The sequence below is a fragment of the Miscanthus floridulus genome, chromosome 11, assembly GCF_019320115.1.
Source record: "Miscanthus floridulus cultivar M001 chromosome 11, ASM1932011v1, whole genome shotgun sequence".
NCBI classification, from domain to species: domain Eukaryota; kingdom Viridiplantae; phylum Streptophyta; class Magnoliopsida; order Poales; family Poaceae; genus Miscanthus; species Miscanthus floridulus.
In genome coordinates, this window is record NC_089590.1 from 100,850,600 (window position 1) to 100,869,320 (window position 18,721).

Consider the following 18,721-nt stretch of genomic DNA (forward strand, 5'->3'; position numbering starts at 1 on the left):
ACAACTTCAAAGACAGAAGGAGGTCTAGGTGTCCTCAATCTAAAAACTAAACTCAGAATGAAGCCCTCCTGATCAAGACACTGCATAAATTCTTCAACCGAGCAGACATCCCCTTGGTTAACCTCATTTGGGAGAAATATTACAGCAATGAGAAACTACTGAGCCATATCAAGAAGGGCTCCTTCTGGTGGTGTGATATCCTCAAATTACTAGACAAGTTTAAAGGCATGGCCTCATGTTTACTCTGGGATGCCCTCTGGTCAGAGCAGATTTCCAGACATAACTTCCCAGAACTATATTCTTTCACCAGAAAACCAAACATGACACTTGCAGGGGGCCAAATCAGCAACCTTTCTTATCTCAACCTTCAACCTTCCCTTATCAGTTGAAGCCTTTGAGCAGTTTCTTGTTCTAGAGCAAGTTGTTCATAACTTCCAGCCAATTAATGCTGCAGATTGATGGACCTACATTTGGGGAAAACCAGAATTCTCTTGGAGCAAAACTTACAGACACCTTTGAAATCCCTAGTTTGATTTTGGCTAATTGATGAAACCTAAGTATTAACCTTTGTCATGAGTGTCATATGAGCAAGGTTGGTACATACCAAGTGATGGATCATGGTGATGAAGTCCATGGAGATGGAGATGGACATGGACATGGACATGTGTTGATGATGATCAAGCTCAACTTGGTAAAGAAGAAAGAGAAAAACAAAAACCGAGATGATCAAGGCAAAGGTATAAGATATATTTTTGTTTTGCACTCAAGACACCATAGAGGGTGAGTGACTTAGGATTGATAGCCGTACTATAAAGAGGAAAAATCTTTGGCTAAATGGTTTATCGTGTGCTACTAGGTGACATGACTTTTGCATATGCATTTAGAAATCTAATGTGCTAACTTTGACCCTTGTCAAATGCTTTGAAAAATGCTAACACACGTGCACACAAGTTCTACACTTTGTGGTTAGCAAGTTGAAAGCAAGGGTGAAGCGGTTGTGGACTTAGAAAAAGAAAAAGAGGAGAAGGTCCACGACCGGCCGCTGGCCGCGGGGTGACCGGACTCACCCCGGTGCGTCCGGTCAATTATAGTGAGGCAGCGCGGCTGGCCAAGAGCGAGGAGGATCGACTGGACGCTGCCCTGGCTTGACTGGCGCGTCCGGTCACTTGTTGGTTGGTGGTGATCGAGGACGATCGGATGCGCAGGGCGCACGTCAGGTCGGCTGTGACGTTGAAACAATCAAGATGCTCAAGAGGAGTGATGAATTAGGCTAATTCTAAATTTCTTGGAATAATTAAACCCTACACTTAGTCCATTTAACTCCCTTCTTCCTAAAAGTGTTCGCTATGATCTACCGCACAAAAGTTTTGCACCCTAGGTTCCAATCCTACTCTAGCATGACAATTCTAAGAATGTAAAGACATAAATTAAATTGCTCAAATGTAAATGCTCAAAGTAAAGAGAGGGAGAGGAACGCGGCGATATTTTTCTGAGGTATCGGAGAGTCGCCACTACCAACTAGTCCTCATTAGAGCACCCGCGCAAGGGTCTAGCTCCCCCTTGATCCACGCAAGGATCAAATGCTCTCTACAGACTGATTCTTCGACACTCTGTCGTGGTGAATCACCCACAACCGCTCACATCATGACTTGTGTCATCCACAAGCTTCACCGAATGATCACCAAGCTTCCAATCACCACCGAGCCGTCTAGGTGATGGCGATCACCAAGAGTAATAAGGACGAACTCTCACTTGACCCAACCAAGCCTAATGAGAAGAGTGGATGCACACTTGCTACTCTCTATACACTAATGAGGTCCTTAATCCTAGATTAGAAAATCTCAATCACCCCACTAGGCTCTTGCTCTCCATTGCACAACAAATAGTTTCCTCAGCTGAACAAATAGGCAAGAGAGCCTCAATGTACAAGTTGGAGGGGTATAAATAGGTCCAAGACAAAAAAAAAAACTAGCCATTACCCTCCAACTTAGCAAAGTTGGGGTCACCGGACAGCAAGGTGGTGCACCGCCACCCCCTGTCCGGTGCCACTCCAACGGCTATATTCCAACTAGCTGTTACTGGGTTGGCACCACCACCCTAGGGCGGTGGCACCGCCACTCTAAGGGCAGTGACCAAGCCACCGAAACGCCCCTCTCTGGATAAAAATGGCAGTGGCACCGCCACCCCTAGGGTGGTGCCCTGTCTGGTGCCCCTTCAGCCAAACACCGAAAAAACAAAGCCTCTGGAAAATCATGGCGATGGCACCGCCACCCCCAGGGCGGTGCCATGTTCGGTGACCGCCAGAGCTGTTTACCCAAACTAGCAAGCCTTGGAAGAAAAAGGGCGGTGCAACGCCACACCAGGGGTGGTGTACACCGCCATGTCCGGTGCCACTCCCAGCGCTGCCCTCCGCTTTAAGTCCTGATTTGAAACAATTTTCGACTTCCAATGATCTTGGGCTTCCTCTGAGCTACCTAGCGCTAGATTTAACAAATGTGCACCACATTCTTCTCACTAGACACGCCTAGGTCAAGCTACCCATACATGCCCCCCTTTATAGTATGGCCAAAGAAAAAACAAAGTCCTACAGCTAATCCAAGTGTCTCTCAACGCCAAACGACACTTAGAACTAGTCCATCCTTAACCTTGTCATCCATCCTTTGAAAACCGAAATGATTTCCATCGTTAGGGGCTGAATACCATAAGTGCCCAATCAATCACCATTACCATGACCTAACTTATAATGCCTTTACAAAACACACATTAGTCACGGCAATCTTGTGTAGTCATAAATCACTGAAACTCAACTAGGGGCCTAGATGCTTTCAATCTCCCCCTTTTTAGTGATCGATGACAACACAACCTCGAGTATGTGTAAAAGAGAGATTTGAGGTTTTCAACCGCTTGGTTTGTATGAACTTTGGTAATAAGAGCAAAGGGGTTAGACCAAGTTCATGCATACCAAGTCCACAACATGTACTCAATATATAAGAACTAAGCGCGAGTACAAGAAAGTAAGTGCTCGTTTAACATTGAAGTATGGCAGAAGCATAATAAATGAGCAACAAAGAGACATGATATATAAATATAACAAGAAGTCAACATGTCTCACAAAGTACCACACATGCAAGCACACATATAATACAGTGCATAGCAGAAATGTAAACATGGATGCAACAAAAATATGGGAGAAGCACACAAAGATATCAAATCCCTCTCACAAGCTCTCCATCTATCTCACACACTCTCATCCTCTCCCCCTTTAGCGTCAAGCACCAAATCCTAAGGGTCCTAAGGTGGGGTAGGTGTAGTAGTGCTAGGTGCAAAGGTGCACGGTGTAAGCTCGAACTGGTCGTAGTCAAAGTCTAAACCTGAACTCTGTCTCTCTGGCTAATGGACAGGCGTTGTAGCTGCAACTATCACTAGCACTGTCACTGGAGCCTCTGAAGTAGTAGGTAGAGGAGGCTGACGCACTGGGACTGCCTGCTGCTGCGAATTAGACGAGGCAACTAAGGAAGGAAGGGTGTCACTAATGCCTGTCTAAGGTGGAGCTGTAGGTAGCATAGGAGCTAGAGTGGATGACACTGCCTATGAAGACTCTCCTATGACCTAGCTGTGAGTGGTGGAGACTGTCTAGGAAGTCTGATCTACAGTAGTCGCCATGATCACCGACAGTATCTGAGTAGCTGTAAGCGGGAGAGTCTAAGACACATTGGTACTCCTTGGATCCACACCCTGAGCTGCTAGAGAGGAGAAGTTGAGTGTAGTAGGGTGGATCAGAGACACCTAGGGGAAGCTCTGGCCCTAAGGTATGCTATACTGTATAGTTGGGGCTAGAGAAACCTACTAAATCGGTGTAGGAGCTGCTATCTGGACTGGAGGCGGTGGAGGTGAGATGTCTGTCTACTGTAGAATGTGCTCGAAGTAGTGGAAGTGACGCGCCTCACTAGCAATCATCCACTCATAGAAGGAATCCTACCGAGCCTGGATATTTTCAAACAAGGTGAGCATCTACTGGCCTAGCCTAGCCTGCTCGGTACATGCCTCTGCCTCACGTGATGCCTACTTGGCTGCTATCCTTTGAATCTTGGTGGCCTATCTCTGCTGCTCAGAGATCATCTACTGAAGTAGAGCTGCCAGAGTGGGGTCTATCGCTGGAGGAACTGGCGGTGCTCATGTCGGCTCTAGTGGGTCATCCTCGTTGTCATCATCATCATCTTCAAAGTCCTCATCATATGCTCCACCATACTCTTACTCAGTGTCACAGACTGACTCGTCCTGAGGGTCCATTGTCCTATGCTACTCAATAGGCTCAATTGTCTATGTCGCTCATCTATCCCAACGGCAACTGGCCTGTAAGTCCCAAAAGCTCTGGCATGAGTGTTGCGAGTCATGACATACTAAGGGTGGTGGATCATCCTCTCAAAGATATGTGACAGGTAGTAAGCATAGGGAAGCTGATGACGAGCTCTGCATCCATCCATCATTGTATCCTCAATCTCACACAAAAGGAAGTCAACCACATCGAACACAGTGTGAGAAACAAGTGCACCAAGTAACTACTATTGTAGGTGTGTCAAGGCCTCTCTAAAACCAACTCATGGTAGCAAGGTCTTCCTCGTCGCTGTTTCAAGCACCTGAGCTGGATGGGTCATATCCCTCAGACTCCATCTAGACCCCTCGTCAAACAGCAAACGGAAGATCGCTGCCACATGAGAAGCTGATGGCTGCATCCCACCATGAGGGCATCAAGGAGGGCCAGCTGCACCATAACACAAACTGTGTAGTCTCACTGGTGTCTCTAGAAAACCGTACAGCTCTCTGATCTTAGAAGCTACAATTCTATAGGTCTCACCCTTGAAATAGAACTGAATAAACTCGTGGCTCGGGTCAACCCAAACTATGGCATAGAAGACTTTGACCCACTCATCCATGTATAGCCCTAATCTACACATCAGCTCCTCTAGTCCTGGCAAGTAGGTGATACACTATGAAATTTCATGAGTGCCTGTTGCTCTCCTCAAATAGGCCAAGTATAGAACTCTGTGGGGCCTCAAACCAACTCACTCAAGCCTTTGTGCTCTATAGAATGACTCCCTATATAGTCATGTTGAACGGTGCTGAGGCATGCTCCTCTCTCTATGCAGGTAGCCACTCCTCAAGCGGGATGTTCCAAAAATGACGGACATGTCCGGCTGTGGCTGTACGAAGCTCAATCAGGCAAGGGTCGTCCTGAACCTGCTCTAGACCCTGCTCGTCACACTCTCTAAAGTGTCATCTAGGTGGTACTAGAGGTAAGTCCTCCTTAGGGTCCTTGGGCTGCTCTTGCTGATGCTGACTCAGCGTCGGGTGCATAGTGGTGTGTGCACGAGACGATCGACAAGGCTGAGGTGTCTCTGTTTGATGCTCTGACTACTGAGTCTCAGAAGCTCTAGGACCAATACACAAAGAGCCACCACTGCCACCTCTCACACCTCTATCGTAAGCTCCTACTGCTAGTGCCTGTTCGACCTCTCGGTGCTGCCTCTTCCACTTCTTAGTCTGCTCAATCACCTTCGCCATGCCCTTGTCCGTCAGTGGACGATGAGGGTCCTGACCATCACCACCCCTACCAGTAGGGTGCATAGGACTGGTGCATTTAGAGTGCGCCATAACTACTACTGATAAGAGAAACTACTAAAACTATGAGAACTCACTACCAGGTCAAACAGTCAAACTCAAAAACTCCCCCTAAAAATGAGAACCACAGCCAAAGGATACAACTGCTATTGTTATAGCATCCGCCACGATGAGGGGGGTAGCCATGGTTGGCCCCCTCCCTTGCATCGCTGTGGGCACGCCTACGGGCATCAAGGGTGTTGCGTGCGTCACGGTTGCGGCCTAGACGCTCATGCACCGGGACCACGGTGCGTGACCTGTCGCCTCGCTACACCAGGTGGACTAACACATCCATGTTGGGTCGCTCTAAGGGTACGCGCTGGCTGGCATCGAGCTTGCATCATCAGGACAACGAGCTCTCAGCCTGTTGCATCACCGCACGCACGAGTAGCGTGCGAATCTCATGATAGGCCCGACTATCCTTAGGCATCGTAGGCCCCAGAACCCCTCGAAGCAAGGCCACCACAGAAGCGATATTCTAGTTTGCCCGAGTGAAGTGTGGGAAGGCTTCATCATCCTCGATGATCCTCTGGTTCACATCGCGAGCCACAGCACGTGCACGCTCGCCGTCTCTGTGGCGCTCGATCTCTTGCTCGAGCTCCATGCATTCATGCTTAAGCTAGAGTCATGCTTCCTTGGGCTTTTGGTGCCAGGCCTTCAGCTACTCCACCCACAGGCGAGGAGGGGCCCTGCATCTCTCTCGACCTCGTCGTCGAGGTCGTTCATTAGGGTAGCCTCTCCCTCATGGATGCTTTCGACGTGTCCCTTGGGGGTACCTATGGCAGAATTGCATAATCTAATGCCTCTCAGGAGTACTCGTCTTTCATTAGACACTAAGTACTCAAGGAAGGACACCAATTACGTGGTTTCATCGGGCACACCCCAAGGGAGAACTCGAAAATCCATATTTTTTCATCAGGATCACAAATTAGAGAATAAAGCTTATATCATTCTTAACCATTTCTCACATCACTTTTAATACAATATCAGAGTATAATATTTATTGTTATAATAGTGAAATGTAGTCATATTATTAGAGTTATGAACAATTTAATTGAACAATAGAATATAAACATGTGAATAGAGTTATAGTGGAAATAAACATCTATTCATGTCTTGATGAAGCATTGATATATAAACTATGACAACAGATTGTAAAACTTTTATTTGTAAAAATAACATTTAATGAGAGTTATAAATAAAAACTATGATCACAGCATAAAGGAAATCCTCTCTGAGCCCACCAGGAGGAATCCACACACAAAGGTTAGCTTTAGCATCCACCTGTCACCTGTAATAGGAGGAAATAAAACCCTAAGAACTCAATTGTATTCAGCAAGACTTACCCGACAGGAGGAAAGAAAAGACTCCAAGGATATGCAAGGCTATCTGGCTGGTGGGTTTATTGCATATGTAGGAAATATTACTAAGTGTGCGTCCTTATATTCAATTTTTATTAGCAATCATATTAGTTCATTAACTAATCATTCTATGTAAGCACTTGTGCTACTTTTAAGCAGGTGGTAAGCAATTAGATTTCCTTTTTCTATCTTTCAGTTCTCACTACGGTGCTAGAGTGTAGACAAGCCATACCAGATTGCCCGGTGATTCATGAATCAATGCCCCCTGCTGGGTACCCTAAACACACACGCCCCGCTAGTACCCCAGGCACAAGCAGGACCAACCCACTACCCTCCTGTCATGGGGTCCAGGTCCCCGTCTAAACTATGACTCCAAACCCCTGCCCCTGAGTCCTGGACTCAGTGCGGTGCAAGGACCTCCTCCCAAAAACCACCCTGACAGTCGGTCCGAAAAGAGCTGGAACCCATGACAAGAGAGTAACAAGTCTTCCCTGTACCCATACCTAAGTATGTGCTCGGGATAATAAGTCTATGACTTGCCTAGATACCAATACAACGGTCGGTCCTTAACCGACATAGACAGGGAAAACAGTGTAACCAAGCTATGCCCCATTGGCCATAGGACAACCTCTTACACCCACCAATACTCAAACCATATCCCTGCCCGGTCACTATTTTTTCTTTCCACCATTTATATATTCCAAGTGATAATAATACAGTAATATATTTTCTATCTCTCGCGAGTGACACGCAATCACTCGACTTCTACCGGAGTCCTGTAGCATAGCAATATATATATGCAAGTAGGTTTCATTTAACTCCTTAAAACTTAATGCACATATATAATTTAAAGTACAAAAAAGTAGGGGTTATGTATCGAGGCTTGCCTGGGTAAGATATAACCAAAAGTTAGTATTCCATCTTTGTGTCCTGATCCCTAGCACCATCTTTTCCGATACTCCAGATGACTCCACGATCCATCGTCGTTCCTATTATGATATGCAATGCGATGCAGAGATAATTAATAAGGCAACAACAACTCCTAAAATAGGGTACATACTACGAACTACCAAGCTAGCTCTAATGACTAACGTACTAATCTACGTATCCACATCATCAAGAAAGGTGTCATTTCCCAACAAGTGATTTAGTTATACGAACTCAAGTTGTTTCTATATTTTATTCTATCAATTTAATCTTTATTCAAAATAGGGCATCATTATCTATCTAGCAAACTAATTATTCTAGAGCTACAAAAATTATAGTGATCAGCTAATAATATTAGGAATTTACTGTAAAATTTTTAGAGCCAACACTATCACTATTTTCTCACAAAAACTCCCACAAGTTCCCATTTTAACAATATTATCATTTTAAAATAATTAGAGCAACCCTAGAAACATTTAAAACTAGATGAACTAATTACGCTAATGAATAGATCCTGATTTTAGGAACCTCACAAAATTGGTTTGGTATTTTTATGATTTTTCTATGATTTACTATGAATTTTACAAGTTTATCTCTGAAACTAAATTAACAATTCTTAGAAACTTAAAAGGCCAGCGGCCACCAAATCGGCCCATGGCGGGCATGGCCTCAACGTGGCCCACGACCGCCGAGCCAGCTCGGCCCGTAGGCCCAAAGCGCGCGGCCCAGGCGCGGCGGCCATAGACTGGCCCAACGCAGGGCGAGGGCGACCGGCCGGCCTAGCGCGCAGATGAAAGCGGCCCAGCAAGGTGCGCGGCAACGACGCGGGCAGCCCAGCAAGGCATGCGGCAATGATGCGGGCGGCCCAGCAAGCTGGCCCACACGTAGCCTGCCCCAAACCGGTCTGGCAATTTTGCAAAAATGCCCCCATGCTTCAATCTATTTGGTACGCTACTGCTCATATGAGTCACGATTATTGAGTCAGGAACCCTGAAAATTCTCTATTTCAATATTCTCACCTGCTCTCTCTCCCCAAAAGCAGAGCATGGAACGGAGGCACCGGCCGGCGGTGGCGGCAACGACGCTATGGGGCCAACGAAGGCACGGCAGCGGCGAAAAACCCGTCGGTGAGCTGCACGGGAACCCACGCGGCCTTAGGCTGGCCACGGCAAGACCTGAGCCGGCCCCCGGCAATCTGCCCACGTGAGCCGATGTGGCGAGCATGCCAACCGGGGTAGCGCCAGCCAGGCGAGGATGGCGGGATGGCGCATGGGGCAACGGCGGCTCTGCCTGCACGCGTGAGTGGCAACCATACAACCGCGCGCGGCCAGTGGGGCACCCACGGTGAGCATCTACGGTAGGATTGGCCCAACACGGATGACGGTGGATGGGTGGTGTGGCATGGCGCGCTCGCACGCATGGTGGTGGCGGTGGAAGCGGCCACGGCGGGGCGCGATGGTGGCTATGAGCAGCAGAACAGCGGCGGGGCGCTTCATAGGCTCTAGGCAACAGGCAGGTTGGCACGGATGGGGCAGCATAGAGGTCTATAGCTCCCGTGTGGGGCCTTGGGGGTGCGCACACGCGACGACTGTGGCCCGGCGTAGGAGAGCACACCGTGGAGAGGGAGAAGCGCAACTCGGGATGGCCACGACGCAGTGCATACTTGGGGCGTGTGGCGTCAGGCCCGACCATGGCGCATCCACGGATGGCTGTAGTGCGACTGCAGGACCACGACGACGGGGCCTCTTGCTGGAGGGAGCGAGGGCAAGGATGTGGAGAAGGAGTGCGCGGTAGGAAGAGAAAAGCAGCGTGAGGATTCGGCCTCCACTTGAGCACGAACGCAGGGGCAGCGCAGAGATAATGCAGAGGCAGACAAACAGAGGCAGCAGTAGTAGCAGAGACAAGCAAGGCAGACAACAGAGGCAAGACAAGAGGCATTGATGGTGCTATAGGGTGAAGCGACGGAACTGGTAGTTGGACGGTGGCGCTTAGCGGGGATGGTAACAACTAAGGCTTGCCCATACTATGATGGTGTGCTACCGACAGGGTGCTCCCACTGAGCGCTGCTAGTACTATGAGCTGCTAATGAGGCATGCATATTTGCTCTATGCGCTGGTGGCTTCGGTAGCTCGGGTAGATGGAACGAATGGCCGACAACGAGCGAGGCGAGGTAGCTGAGGTGAGCGGCCGAGATCGTTTGCTACAGTTGCCAGTTCATGGACAGAGCGCCCACGACATGTCCCCAACGCGTTCTATATTATTGTCGCTCTATAAAAATCACTTTTCAAATTGACTATTATTTATCGACACAAACTACGAACGGGTTTTCCATTTTTGTTCCTTTTCAAACTAATTTTGAACCTAATAAACATCACAACAATACTCAAAACAACATACTAACACACTCACGATGTTCTTACCTTGATGATGGCATAATTTTTCTACCCATATTATGTATCATTTTAGCTCTCAATATTCATTTTCCAAGCCGACTATATATATTTTCAAACACGGCTTAAGCACTAAAGTTTGTTACTCAATATTTTAAATGCAACAAAAATCATGCTCTGAATTTTACTTAAGTACTATATACCAGTCGTATCGCATTTTTGTTTATAAAATTTAGTTTTCCTCCTTAATCAAATAAATAAGCCATTCACCCTTGTATTTTCTTTTAGACATTTTTAAGCACTAGTCCATACGCCATACTAACTCATAGAAACAAAACATTTAGGAACTAATTAACCCGTTGTTTAATATAATTCACCAAAATTGACACTTTTAAATATAAGTTAAATTTTAAAATCTGAGAAAATCGTTTCGGTAAATCCTCTTGGGTCTAAATCTTGGTGCTAAGTGAGCTCGTAACACCAGAGGTGTTACAGTACCTACCACGAAACATTCACAAGAAGGTTGATGGCTCCCCTTGCTGGAGTCAGAGTCATAGGGCAACCCCAATTCTCCTGCGAGGAGGTCGTAGAAAAATTTCGTGACATATTCGGTCATCCCCACAAACTCATCGTTCGTGGGGGATGGTGGGATGCGTTGCGCCACAGGGTGGTCAACGGTCTTTGCGGTGTTGCGGAGAATGGACGAGAGCGCTATCGGGGTGCTTCGGATGAGGTATTCCGGGGAGAACGGCTCTCCTCCGACAAGCTGCATCATGATGTTGGCGAACAAGAAGGTGAGGTGGCGCAAGTCCTCCCAGGATGGTCGGGGTCCTAGGAAGGCACCGAGCTGGTGCTCTAGCCTATAGTAATCAAACCTGAGGAGCTAGTCATTCCCAGGAGTGTGGGCCTCCAGTGCGTGCAGCTGCAGCTCCTCAAGCGCCTCGGTGATCATGTCGAGGCCGGTAAAGAGGAGAGGTTGGACGGCGGCGGGAGCCTGCACCAACTCTCCCTCCGTCGTGATGATGAAGTCCAGGTTCCCAAAGCGCACGTGCATGCCCAGGACCTAGATGATGCCATGAATAGCTATCTGAGGCCTAGTGTGGATGTCAAGACGCATAAAAGGCCCCTACCTAGCGCAAAAACTGTCGGTGTTTCGAGTTACCACCGACGAGTAAATTTGTATTATTGCGCGTTTGGCTCGAATGGTGTGCTTAGAGGACACGAGGTGTCGATAGAATATTATCGACAGTCCTCTGAGGGGTATCCCACGGAGGTAGATTGATCGACAGAGGTGCGTGAGATCAAGAACAAGAAGGCAACAGAGACACACGAGTTAGACAGGTTCAGGCCATCAGTATGACGTAATACCCTACTCCTATAGTCTATTGGTTTGTATTGGCTATCGTATGATATTACGTGACTGCATATGTATGTATCTTGATGTAGCCTATCCGCTAGGGGACCCCTACCTCTCCTTATATAGTCTGGTAGGGTAGGGTTACAAGGAAAGTATCCTATTTGGTACTATACAATATCTTGCGGTGCACGCCGAGCAGCGCCGTGCACACCTTGATCTTGTGGGCTGGGCCACCTCTGATGGTGCGGCCCATGTCTTGTCTTATGGATATCGAAGGCCACACCCCCATAGCTAGTCCCTGAGCCTGATAGTAGGTGACATAGTCACGTGGAGCTAGGGTTAGAAAGTAAAAGACTAGCCGAGCAGGCAGCCAGTACTCGGGCATAGCCACGAGATGAGAAAAGTGCACATTCACTGCAAGGTGAAGTGTGCCCACTTAGTCCCCGAGCCTACTGGAAGATGAAGAATGAATCTTGTAGCAGGGTCAAAGAAAAAGAAGTCTGAAAGCTTACCGATGTCGTCTGACATGCACGTATCAAGACCCCAGATGTGCTGTCCAAGATCAGCACCCTGATCTGAACAGCATGGAGCAGCTTGATAGCACACCAATGAGACATAGCAAGATCCAACCACCGAGGAGTCCTCGGTGTAGTTGGGGATATTCGAGCACCGAGGAGTCCTCGACATAGCCGGTGAAGTCCGACCACCAAGGGAGCTCCCAGCGTAGCTGGCGATGTCCAAGCACCGAGAAGTCCCCGACGTAGGTGGCGATGTCCGAGCACCGAGGAGTCCCCGACGTAGCTGGTGATGTCCAAACAGCGAGGAGTCCTCGGCATAGCCGGCGATGTCCACATACCGAGGAGTCCTCGGCATAGGCGGCAATGTCCGATCACCGAGGAGTCCCGATGTAGCTGGCCATGTCCGAGCACCGAGGAGTCTCTGACATAGCTAGCGATGTCCGCACACCAAGGAGTCCTCGATGTAGCTGGCGATGTCTGAACACCGAGGAGTTCCTAGCGTAGCTGGTGATGTCCGAGCACCGAGGAGTCCTCGACGCCGCTGGTGATGTTCGAGCACCAAGGAGTCCCCGGTGTAGGCGGCGATATCGGTGACGTCCGAGCAGCGAGGAGTTCCTGGCGAAGCTAGCAACGTCCAAGCACCGAGGAGTCCCCGGCATAGCTGGCAATGTCTGAGCATCGGCATAGCTAGCGACGTTCAAGCACCGAGGAGTCCTCGGCGTAGCTGGCGATGTTCGACATAGCTAGCGACGTCTGTGCGGTGAAGTGTGCCCACTTAGTCCTCGAGCACGAAGAATCCGAGCGACAAGGAGTAACCAACATATCTGGCGATGAAGCACGAGCAACGAACAGTTTGGTCAACTGATCGACGACGAAGTGAGCATTGAGTAGAAGCGACCGACGAACTATCCGATCAACTGCTCAGCGATGAAGTCAATGATCCTAGTGGTCCGACCAGTTGATCGGTGGTGAAGTCCGAGCACTAGGTGATCTGATCACCTAGACGATGATCCTACAATATAAATATGTAGAACGGGTAGTACATAATATACAAAATATGTGAACTCCAGAGAAAAATCAGCAATAGCGATGAAATAGCGTAAGTAGCTTGGCGATTAGTTGGTGTGAAGATGTATTTAATATAAACCACCCGAACAGTTAGTGTGTAACTGAGTCTCCAGCCCTAGCTAGACTGTTAACCATAACGCGGAGCGTGGAGCCCGTGCACATGTAGGAGAAACAAGCGTCGCTAAGGAGCCGCTACCGACCACCCACAACGCAGAGGGCAGATGCTTATGCACGTGTAGGGAGGAGCCGAAGATAGGGCCATCTCTGGAGGTGTCTGAGCATCAACAGGACTGTTCGGGGGTTCAGAAAATTGTTTGGAGAGCAAACATGGAGAAAATAGCTCGGAGAAACATCATGGCGATTAACAAATATTGGAGAATATTTAGAAAAATATTAAAGCGTGACTTAGCTTTAGACAGAACGTTTGGTCGGCGGCGTATGGCGCTATTTGGTCGGCGAGAGGATGGACGTCTTCAACATGGTTAGCGAATCTGCCCCTCAGGGCATGTTGGTAAGCGACGGCGACATTGGTGAACCCGAAGGGTAGGGCCATAACCCTGGAGTTTCCCGAGCAGCCTCCAATAAATCTAGATCAGAGGGTGGTCGGCGCTGAATCAGAGTGTCCAGAGCTAATTCGGCGATAGAGAGGCAATCAGTGAGCTTCAGACCGACCCGATCGATGGATACGGTTAGATCGTCGTTGTTGACCTACCTCCTCTGGTAGCGAGGAAGCGGGCGGCGAGTTGCTGATGAAGGTGACCTTGGGGGTGGTTCTGAGATTGGATCTACAGTCACATGTGCGGGGATGATTGACACAGAATTGACCTATGCCGACTCGAGGAGCTCTCCGACTTCGTTAGCATTGATGATCCAGGAGATCGATCCGACCGCGAAGATCTGGCCGGGCCGCGGGAGGGACAAAGAGCCTACAAAAAAAGCCATCTTGTTCGACAAGGAAACAGCACGTAAGCCCCTACCTGGCGCGCCAACTATCAATAGAATATCATCGGTAGTCCTCCAAGGGGTATCCCACGAAAGTAGATTGATCAATAGAGGTGCGTGAGATCAAGAACAAGAAGGGGTAGAAAGCCCCATACCCCCACACGAGGTTTATACTAGTTTGGGCAGAAAGTCCCTACGTCTAGTTCGTCATTGCTGCTCGTGTTACTAGCACTGAAAAGTTTGTAGTAGGGGGTACAAACGGGCGAGAGAGGGAAAGGATCCCAAGTCTCTGGTAAAAGGAGTGAACAGGTGCTGAGAGGTTTATTGCAGCTCATTCGAGTGCTCGTGTTGTGCTTCTTGTGTCGATCTCGATTGATCGGTTTTTAATCGAATTGGGCTCCCTTCATAGAACGCCCTGCTTTCCCTTTTATAGACCAAGGGAAAGCACGTGTTACAGTGGAAGAAAAGAGAAGAACTAGAGAGAAGCAGTCCTTGAGGATCGCCGGGTCTTTCTTATCCTTCATGCGGGTCTCGCCGACCCTATAGATGTCAACAGGGATAGCTCCACATCGCGGCCCTGTCCGTTACTAGCGCCATGTGCAGGTGTCATCTGCCGATCATGACGTTCTATTCCATCGCAGCAGACGTTGTGGTGAGCTGACGCGCTTGTCAACGTTCATACAGGGCTTAGGCAGAACAACACCGGTACGCCCGACGCTGTTCTTGATGTGAATCCTTAGTTTGGCCTGTCATGGCCCTGGGTTACATCGGGGCGTGCTGATATCTTTCTTGGTGTTAGAGTTTTGACCCAGGCTCATACGCTTGGACCTAGAGTGGTTGGCGGTGGTATGGGTCCCCGTCGGGTGAGGCGGAGCCCATGGCCTTAGGGTCAGGCAAGGCAGAGCCCACCCCTAGAGGTCGGGCGAGGTGGAGCCTGCGGCCTTGGGGTTAGGCGAAGCGAAGCCCACGGCCTTAGGGTCGGACGAGGCGGAGCCCGCCCCCAGAGGTCGAGCAAGTCGGAGCCTTCACGCCTGGGGTCGGTTGGAGCTATAGTCACGATCTTGACTGCTCGGATGAATCAATGTTGATGGTCATTAGCTCCTCCTCTTCGAGTACCCTAGCATTGGTCTTCGACAGACATCATATAGGATGTGAGTGGCTTATGATCGATAGACGTACTATAAAGAGGGTAAATCTTTGGCTAAACAGTTTATCGAGTGCCACTAGGTGACATGACTTTTGCATATGCATTTAAGAATCTAGTGTGCTAGCTTTGACCCTTGTAAAATGCTTTGAAAAATGCTAACATACATGCACACAAGTTCTACACTTTGTGGTTAGCAAGCTGGAAGCAAGGGTGAAGCGGTTGTGGGCTTAGAAAAAGAAAGAGGAGAAGGTCCATGACCGAATGCTGGCCACAGGGTGACCGGACTCACCCCGATGTGTCCAGTCAATTATAGCGAGGCAGTGCGGCTGGACGAGAGTGAGGAGGATCGACCGGATACTGCCCTGGCTTGACCGGCACATCCTGTCACTTGTTAGTTGATGGCTGTTGAGCACGATCGACCGCGTAGGGCGCATGTCAGGTCGGCTGTGACGTATGCCAACGTTGGCTTCGCAGGCGCGCGTAGTAAAGAGAAGCGATGCCAGACGTGATGCGTCTGGTCACAAATTTCACGCTCTGAGGGCTTACTAGAACAGATCGGACTCTGGCCCACGACATTAGATCGTTCGAGTAGCGAGTCCGGTCGTCACTTAACGCGCGAGTGACTATGAATTGACCATTGAGATCGGGTTGTTGAGGTTTGAACGCAGGGGACACGTGGCTGCATCCGAGCGACTAGATGCTGGCGTGGTGCATCCGGTCAACTCGACCGGTGCGTCCGATCAGTACGCAGGGCACCCCTCGGTTCAAACAGCTCTATTTATTTGGGGACGTCTATAAATAGTGTTTGGCTGGCTCTAAGACAACTCTCTTAGCCATTTGACATCTTTGACATCCTTGTGAGCTGAACATACTCCCTTCCACTCATCTCTCTTGCTTGATTACTAATTCAATGTGAGATTGAGTGATTCTAAGTGTATTTGCTTGAGTGATTGCATCTAGTGGCACTTTGAGATCGTTGTGGCTGTGGATTTCTTGTTACTCTTGGTGGTTGTCGCCACCTAGATGGCTTGGAGCAGCGGATGAGCTTCGGCATGAGTTGGTGATTGTTCGTGGCCGACTCCGGTGATTGTGAGGGGTCTTGCACCTTCCTCGGTGAAGCGCCACAAGGTAGCTCTAATAAATTGCTCGTGTCATTGAGTTACCTCACTTATGGGTAGGTTCTTGCGGTGTCCAATTGTGTGGACAAGGTTTGTGCAACACCTCTTAGTCGTCGAACCACAAAGTGTTGGTCAACACACCAGGGACTAGCGTGCCAGCAAGCACCTGAACTTTGGGAGAAAAATTAGTTGTCTCTTGCCCTTTGGTATTCTTCGAGTGATTGAATCGGTATTTATCTTGTGATTGGTTCACTACTCTACGCGGCGGTATAATCAACCTACTCATTCATTTACATTCCCGCAAACTAGTTATAGCAAGCTCTTTAGTGTAGGTAGAATTGAGAGATTGTTTTGTAGCTTAAGATCATCTAGTGAAGCTCTTTAGTGTAGTAAGTGTGAGAGCTCTTAATAAGTAGTGACTTAGTCAATTATGTGCCTAGTGATTCTAGTAACTAGAATTACTGGATATGTGGCTTGCAATCCTTGTAGAGCTACAACAAGTTTGCATTTCGCTATTTGTCATACTAATCAAATTGCTCTAGTAATTTTGTAGATTTTTAAATAGGCTATCACCCCTCTAGCCATATTAGGACCTTTCAACCTTGCTGGTTCAAGGCAGACACACCCAGTTTTGAGTTGGATCTGGAAATCTTCATGCTAGCATAAATACAAGGTCTTTTTTTTGGTTGCTTGCACATGGCAGATTAATGCCCTATTCGCTTGGCTGATAATCTATGGCTGAAAGGACTGTTGACTGATTTATTGTGAGAGAAAAATACTGTTCGTTGGCTAAAAAAATACGACTTATAAGCCAAGCGAACAGAGTGTAAGTACCCGTAACATTCTCAGAAGAAAGACCATGCACCTGCAATCTTATGACTGTGTTCTGTGTGATGAGATAGTCGAGGAGACACTTGACCACCTCTTCTTGCACTGTGAGTTTGCGAGATCATCGGCCTGTTCGCTTGGTCGTAAACGATCGTAAATTTTTAGCTAGAACAGTATTTTTCTCTCATACCAAATCAACCTCGTATACGATCGTTTCAGCCCCAGCCGAACAGGCTGCATGTTGGAGCCTGGTTGGGTTAAACGTCCCCCAGCGTCTGGAACCTTTGCAAGTCTCGGCTCACTTCAGAACTCAACTTGTGTCCTCTTCTTCATGAAGGTCATCATCATTCTCTGTTGGAGCATCTGGACGACAAGAAGCAATCTAATCTTTCAGGGAGAGGCGCCTACAACAGAGAGGTGTAAGCAAATTTTCAAAAATGTCTTCGGCCTAATTACTCTACGCGCGAAAAAGAGATACCTTTTATTAAACTCATGACTAGAGCAAAGAATGTAATTGAACTGATCTTTATATATATAAAAAATAGGCAGATCAGTGATACAAGAGCAGTACAAGTTAGAGAGTATTCTTATGCAATTCATCGAATATGCAATTAATTGCCTATATATATTCAGAAGAAGCAAAGACGTAGAACTGGACAAAGTCTAGACAAATTCCCACACCAATGCAAGCCTGAGGCTTACAAATGCATGAAGTAATTAACTTGGTAGGTGGGCCTAAACATTGACATGCCATTCATGCCAATATAGGAGCAGATACGATACTGATGGGCCGGCGAGTGTTTACAAATGCATGAAGAAAACCCATCCTCGCTCGTACAAGCTCACCGGCCACGGTCCAAATTCCCGATCACAGTCTTCTAGAATATAGCTGTATATGCAGGAGCACCAAATTCCCAAAAAGATCTTTGGACGGAAAAGTCAGCTGATCCTGTCGTGTCGGGCTACAGCTTCTTATACAGTGTGCACTCCTAGGCCTTCCTCTCTTTAAAATTTAATCCTTATCTCATCAGATGGTTGATACATGTATAGTCTATTAAATATAGACTAATAATCAATTACAAAGATTACGACCAATTTGCGAAACGAAATTTTTAAACATAATTAGTTCATGATTTGACAACTTGGTGCTACAGTAAATATGTGCTAATGACGGATTAATTAGGCCCGATAAATTCGTCTCGCGATTTTACGTGACACGCGCTTAAACTTTGACCCCTGTTTTAAATATCACCTTATTTGTTAAAAAAAAAGATTTGCTGAGGTTCGATTCGATCACCACTGATTGATTTGACTGGGTGGCTACAAAAATTGGAGTAATAATAATATAATAAAATTGAAACGGGGAGGGGCAACACCATCACCAAGCAACTTGGAGCAGGCGGGCCT